The following is a 7,829-nucleotide window of genomic DNA, read 5'->3' as shown; positions in this document are numbered from 1 at the left end:
GTTGTAGAATTTCCACTCAGCCAGCCTTCCTGTGGTTCTGGATGATGTCCGTTATGTCTTTTAGTTGTATTTTTGAAGTGGTTGTGCGAGGCAGCAATCTCTGGTGTTTACCTATGCCGCCATCTTCGTTTTCCCCTTGCACATATTTTCTTGTATTGGCAGTAGCAGCTGGTTTAATACACTGAATTAATTAATTTATTTTTGGTGTCTTTTTCCTATAGAATGGCAACATTGAAATTCATATAATCTTGTTTGGATAAATGGGCTATTTAATAAGAGATGTTCATGAGATTATTTCCCATGCATAAATAACTTTCAGTTTTATAATATTTAATATTTGGGGGGTCATTTTGATGTTTTAATTTTAAGAAACAGTCAAATTTGAATATTTAGAAAATAAAATAAATTTTACTTAGAGTTTTGAATAGACACTGCAAAACAACTAATGAATTAGGATAATAAATGTTTAAATGTTTTAAGTGGATATGTAGCTTTGGCTTTTCAGTAAGAAATTACCAAACCATGCTTATTCCCTGTAAGTCATCTCTTGAAATGATCTAAAATTTTTCTCTCAATATCCCTTTTGTTTTGAACATACATTTGAAACCTGTATTTAATATAAGATTTTTTGTACTTACCTAAATTTGATTGGAAAATTGTATATTTTATATGAAAATATAGTAATCAAGAATTTTGTGATGTGTAATAAATTAATAATTTTTATCACATTTTTATTATAAAATTAATGTCTGTACATTGCGGAACTTAGAAAAGCACAAAGAATAAAATAAAGTACCTTTTTAAAACAGAAAAAACAAAATTGGTATCATGCTATACATATAGCATAATAATCTGTTTTCTCACATGGAGGTGAGCATTTTACTGATGCCATTGATATTTCCACAACATGACTTTTACCATTTACATAGTGTTCCAGCATGTGGACTCACCATAGTTTATTTAGCTATCATCTATTGTTTAACTTTAGCTTGTGGGAAGGTTTGGGTTCTTACAATTGGCAATTTAATAACATCCCTATAGATAAATCTTTATAAACTTGGAGTTATTGCCTAGCATAAATTCCTGAAGTTGAAATTCTAAGTAAAAAATGTATTCCCATTTAACGTACTACTCTAAGATGGTTGCACAGTTTATACTTTCTTCAGCATGTTTTCCTACATCCTCACCAACACTGCTTATTATCAATCTTTCTCTGAAAGATTTAGCAGCAAAAAATAGTATTCTAATGTCATTATTTTAAAAAATATATATTTTTATTGATTTCGGAGAGGAAGGGAGAGGGAGAGAGAGAGAGAAACATCAATGATGAGAGAATCATTGATCGGCTGCCTCCTGCACACCCCGCTACTGGGGATGGAGCCCGCCACCCGGGCATGTGCCCTGATTGGGAATTGAACCAGAGACCTCTTGGTATATGGGTTGACGCTCACCCATTGAGCCACACCAACCTGGCTAATGTCATTATTAATGTCATCATTTTTATCAAGATGCTACTGAGTGATAATATTACTCATTAACTATATTATTTTTTTACTTATCAAGAATATTAACACTTCACTTTCTAATTTTGTTAGTGTATGTTTGACATGGTATGTACATTTCTTGGGTAAAACTTTTAAAAAAGTATACTCCTTAAAGGAATTCCAGCAAATCAAACTCAAAAGCATTGCTATTCAATAAAAAGAAAACATTATTGGCTATAAATCTAAAGAGCCCTACCCAAAATTTACCCTACTGACCTTAGAATCTTCCTTCCTTATTATTTTGCAGGGTTTTTTAATTTTATTTCATACAAAAGGCAGTGTTAAAAAGTTTAAATCAAAACTACTTTCCTACTAAAAGGGATTAAGGAAGGAAGTTATGTTTAAAATATATTTTTATTCTTCTTGCAGAATTCAGCTTTTTATTGAATGTGATAAAAAAAAGGTTTCGTCAGAAAGACCAAAGCCCATGTCATCCTCAGACTCCTCTATTTTTCTTTCTTTCCTTTCACTCTCCTGCTCAGCTGGGGCAGCAGTGGTGGAGGGGCAGGACCTCCTGCTGGTACAGCACAGCTGCTGGGGCAGGTTCACCAGCCCTTACACTGCAGATGAGGCTCCCCTTGTTGATATTGGCCAAAGCCTTTGCAAACAGGCCTGGTCAGAAAGGTTCAACATTGCCCTAGCCGGTTTGACTCAGTGGATAGAGTGTCTGCCTGAGGACCAAAGGGTCCCAGGTTCGATTCCAGTCAAGGGCATACACCTTGGTTGCAGGCTCCTCCCCAGCCCGGCCCTGGTTGGGGCGCGTGTAAGAGGCAACCAATTGATGTTTCTGTCTTTCCCTCTCTCTTCCACTCTAACTAAAAATCAATGGAAAAATATCCTCAAGTGAGGGATTAACTAAAAAACAAAAGTTCAACATTTACACTGGCTTCTTTAATGAGGGCATTGATCTTATCCTCAGGGTGAGGGCCCAGTAGATGCAGGTGAGCTCAGAGACAGAGGCCATGGTGTGGATGAGTGCAGGGCCCATGCTGGGGCACAGTGCTAGTTGCCTGATGAACTGAGGCAATATGGCCCTAGCTTCTTCAGAAGGACCAAGCACCTTACTGGTAGCTAGGGAAAGAGGTTTTTATTTTTTTATTTTTTTGCCAGTTTGGTACTCCAATCTGACACTTTCTCATGCTTCTTGCCATTATACTAAATGATATTACTACTTTTTTTTTCTGTACTTAATCTTGCCTTTCAACTAATTTCTTAGCTCTTGTGAACTGCTTATCTTTATTTTCCTCTTGCATAAGGAAGACTGATTCAATACAGCAGTGATTTTCTGCTGGTGTGCCACAAGAATTTTTAATTTTTTAAATTCATTTTGAGAGAAACATAAATTTGTTTTTCGACTTATTTATGCATTCATTGGTTGCTTCTTGTATGTGCCCTGACCTGCAACCTTGATGAATCAGGACAACGCTCTAACCAACTGAGCTACCCAGCCAGGGCATACTTTTAAAAAATAATTCTTAATTGATTTTTAGAGAGAGAAAGACAGACACACACACACAGAAAGAGAGGAAAGAATTCTTAAAGCATGCAATACCTAATTAGTTAGGGGCACTGACCTTCTTTTCCCTTGGATTATCAAATTTAAAAAAAGGGCAACAATCAACACAACAATAGCCGCCTAGTGTGAATGAATCAAAATTATACCTATTTTTTTTGTCAGAATGGTAAGATTATAATTTTTTGGTGTGCTACAGAATTTTAGTAATTAGTATGTGCCATGAGATAAAAAAGGTTGAAAATTGCTGTGATAGAGTAATGCCTACTTTTATTGCCACTAGATGGCAGGATGGAATAAGTCAGATCTGTAGTCTTTTGACAGAATGAGTGTGTGTTTGGAGAACTCTAACTCCATCTTGTGGTGACATATAATTATATCAATTACTCTTGCATTCCTAACAAGTCCTGATTACCTTGTTAGGGAAACGTCAAGTGGTGCTTAGTTATTAGTAAATACAGCAACAACATTAAGATTTGTGTATGGTTAAAGATAAAAATACTATTGCTTTGTTTTCTTGTCCTTTCACTTAAGAATTTGAAGTGGCCCTAGCTGGTTTGGCTCAGTGGATAGAGCATAGGGCTGTGGACTGAAGGGTCCCGGGTTTGATTCCGGCCAAGGGTACATGCCTGGGTTGCAGGCTCAATCCCAAGTAGAGGGCTTGCAGGAGGCAGCCGGTAAATGATTCTCTCTCATTGATGTTTCTCTCTCTCTCTCCCTCTCCCTTTCTGAAATCAATAAAAGTATAGATATTTTAAAAAGTGCTAAAAAAAAAGTTTGAAGTGCTTCATTAGCATTTCTAGTGATGAACTCTCAGGTTGTAAACACACGGAAATTGTAAACTACATCTCTTTAAATGTCTGGCTAACTTAAGCTGTGTAGCTAAATCACACAGCAAGTTAGCGAATGGGTCCTGCCTGAAATTGAGAAACTTAATACTAGATGTTACTCTTACAAATGGTTTCGCACAAATAGGTAAGGTAAAATAAAAACTGAACATTTTATTTATAATATGCTTAGAAAATTTAGTATTGTAGGGTTATTGTCAACAGAAAATACTATAGTATTATTCAGAAATAATGATATTCTAGTCAGTGTTTACAGTTTGAAGGGAATATGCCACATGGTTAATTAACAAGAAGAACCTCTGGCTTCATACTCTTTACAGTGAGTCTGTTTTTAACTAGGCCGGTTCAGACATGATTTGGTTAATAGAATGGTTTCTGCCAATATACATATTTGCTTCATTAAAAATGCAGGTATGCTGTTTGTTGTTTTTTGTTTTTAATATGCCAGGTCTACAAAATTGAGTACCTTTCTCAGGGTTCATTAAGATACATTAGATCTTCATTACAATATGAACATAATCATGGTACTATGATGTTAATGTTAAACTTTTCTGGTTTCCAGTTAAATGCCCTTGAGTATATTCTAAGGTAAGGTTGACTTTTAACAGCTTTGAGAAGGGAGGCTCTATGAAACTCAAAAATTTAGTAGAATTTTGTATATTTATGGGTTCTTTGGGGAAGATAATCCTTATATCAGATTACTACTAGGATTTATTATTCCAAACTTAACTTGTTAGAAACATGAATTGAATCCTGGCTCCCCTCATTAAGTTACAGTCCTTCATCTACAAAATGTGCTTACCTCATAGTGTTCTAAAGATTAGATGTAAAGCATTTAACACGATGTCTGCATGCAGTAAGCACTCACCAGGTTAGGAATCTGAGCTATGGTAATGTCTCACTTGTAGTTCTTTCCTTTTGTCCATTCAGTTAACTTTTGCCACATCATAAATATCCAGTCCCTAAGCAGGATATGAGAATCTGCCTTTCTATGATCTATTTCTCTAGCAGACTCAGGGGCACTACAGTGACCTTCTCACTGCCACTTACTTCCTTTTGCATAAAACAGAATGTATAGTCGACCAAGGGAAGCAACAAAATATCTCATGAGTTTGTCAAAAACACACTTTTGGAAACCTTTGGGTAGTCGAGGCACTATGGTATAATGCAGTAGTCCTCAAATTGGAGGCTTGCCAGGAGTGCATAAATACTTTAACAGTTTACAAAGGCATAGGTCATTTTAAAAAGGTCAATTTCCAGATTATTAACTTCCATAAGCATTTTCCCCTAAAATTGATTGATCTTATAATATGCTCAAGTTCCTAAAAGTCTTTTTCCCAGTTTGTAAAAGAAAGGCATTGCCCTTATCCATCCATATATATAAAAGCCTAAGTGACCATTATGGCAGAACGACTGGTCAACCAGTCACTATGATGCGCACTGACCACCAGGGGGCAGATGCTCAATGCAGGAGCTGCCCCCTGGTGGTCAGTGTGCTCCCACAGGGGAGCACTGCTCAGCCAGAAGCTGGGCTCACAGCTGATGAGGGCAGCTGCGGAGGTGGGAGCCTCTCACGACTCCACGGCACTACTAAGTGGTGGCAGCAGGCGCAGCGGGCCAGGATGAGCGTGAGTGTTGCAGTGCCTGGCCCTGGTTCTGGCTCCTCCCTGGCCACCTACCTCCTGGCACACTGCTACATCCCTCTCACAATCCGGGACCCCTCGGGAGCCTCAACCAGCAATCTGACATCCCCCGAGGGGCCCCGGGTTGCGAGAGGGCTCGGGCCGGGCTGAGGGACAACCCCCTCCAGTGCACTGGGCCTCTAGTCCCAAATATTACTCGAGAAGTGAAAGCCACACAAAGGTAAAACCTTCTTTAATGATTCATTGACCTTCCATAACTTATAAGACTTGCTGAATTTCTCTTCTTTATAAATATTTCTGTTGAGAGTAAGGATTTGGGTATTTTTGTTTGGTGTTCAATGTGTTATTCAATGAGAAAGTTAGAGCATGTTTTTCTTAAATCATACAAAATATATATTACAGTAACTGAGTCTAATATCTGATAAAATATTTAAAACTTTCTATTTCCTATTTATAAGATCTTATTTTTAAGATATTTTTAAAATTTGTTTTAGAGAGGGAGAGAGAGATGCAAATATCAATGAAGCCTGCTACCCAGGCATGTGCCCTGGCCAGGAATTGAATCATGACTTCCTGGTTTATAGGTCGATGCTCAACCACTGAGCCACACTGGCTGGGCTAGATCTTATTATTTTTTATTTTTTTAAATATATTTTTATTGATTTAAGAGAGGAAAGGAGAAACATCAATGATGAAAATCATTGATCGACTGCCTCCTGCATGCCCCCTACTGGGGATTGAGCCCGCAACCTGGGCATGTGCCCTTGACCAGAATTCAAACCTGGGACCCTTCAGTCTGCAGGCCGATGCTCTATTCACCGAGCCAAACCAGCTAGGGCTAGACCTTATTTTTAAATGGCTGCCATACAGACATTTTTAGCAGACTAAAATGTTTCTTTTATTAGATTTATTTTAAAAGTTGGATCATGATTCTTCTCAATCATGTATCTCCAATAAACTTGTGGCAGAAATCCTCAAGCTGTTCATCCAATCCTTATCTCCTTCCCTGGTGCACACGGCTGGACAGCATGCCCATGCTCCTGCTGCTTTAGGTGTGCTGGGAGAGCTGGTTCTGGGTATTGGAAGGCAGAGGAAGTAAGGGGCACCACTTTCAGACCCGCCCATGTGCCACATCCTTGCTCATTGTCTCTATTTTGGGGTGTGTGGGAGCCACATGCTGAAGAGAGCAGAGCCCCAAGATGGGAGAAACCTCTCCTGAATCACCACCAAGTCCCTCTGGGACTCTAAATAATTATCAAAATGTGCATACATGTCTTGATCAATTATGTATTAATAATTATAATAACTCAATGTAGAGGAAATTTTTATTAATTAAAATTACTTATGGTCAGAGTAAAGTAAATAAAATTTAAATTATATACTTATTTTTGTTGCAGATACATATCTATATCTGGTGGTCAATAAGACTTTCAAACATTAAAATGTATTAGAACAAAACCTGGAGAAAATGGAATGGAAGTACGAGTTCAAGGAGAAAAGGGAAAGGTGTAAGTTTTCTAAACGTTAAAGAAGAGCTTGCTCATACATTTTAAAACATTGATTTAAAAGTTATATCTGGGTTTTACTGGACTCACTTAAAAAGTGATGTTTATACTTTTATTTATAGGTGTCAGTGTTTATTGTATGCTAAAAATTATAACCTTTGCAACTATTAAGATTTAAAAATTTAAATGTCAACTTAAAACATGAAGGATACAAAGTGTATGAAAAGTATTTTAGGGGGTTTTCAAGCAAAAAGACTAATCGGAGGGAGGAAACTGTAGACTTGGAGTTAAGTAGCTCTGCATCCAAATTCTGATTCTAGCTAACGTGCCCTAACTGGGAAAACTAGGTTAATCTATGGGCACTTATTCTATTCCAATATTTATTTATTTTTTATTTTTTCTACTCCAATATATAAATTAAAATACATGTAAATTACTATCTGGCACTAATCTGTTTTTGCTATTAAAAATCGTAAGTATTCCCTAACCGGTTTGGCTCAGTGGATAGAGCGTCGGCTTGTGGACTGAGGGGTCCCAGGTTCGGTTCCGGTCAAGGGCATGAACCTTGGTTGTGGGCACGTACCCAGTGGGAGGTGTGCAGGAGGCAGCTGATCGATGTTTCTTCCTCATCGATGTTTCTAGCTCTCTATCCCTCTCCCTTCCTCTCTGTAAAAAATCAATAAAATATATTTAAAAAATAAATCTTAAGTATATCCCTGGCCGGGAGGCTCAGTTGGTTGGAGCATTGTTCCATACACCAAAAGGTCACGGGTTCT

The sequence above is a fragment of the Myotis brandtii genome, unplaced genomic scaffold (genome assembly GCF_000412655.1).
Source record: "Myotis brandtii unplaced genomic scaffold, ASM41265v1 scaffold53, whole genome shotgun sequence".
NCBI lineage: Eukaryota > Metazoa > Chordata > Mammalia > Chiroptera > Vespertilionidae > Myotis > Myotis brandtii.
Note: the sequence above shows the minus strand (reverse complement) of the source record.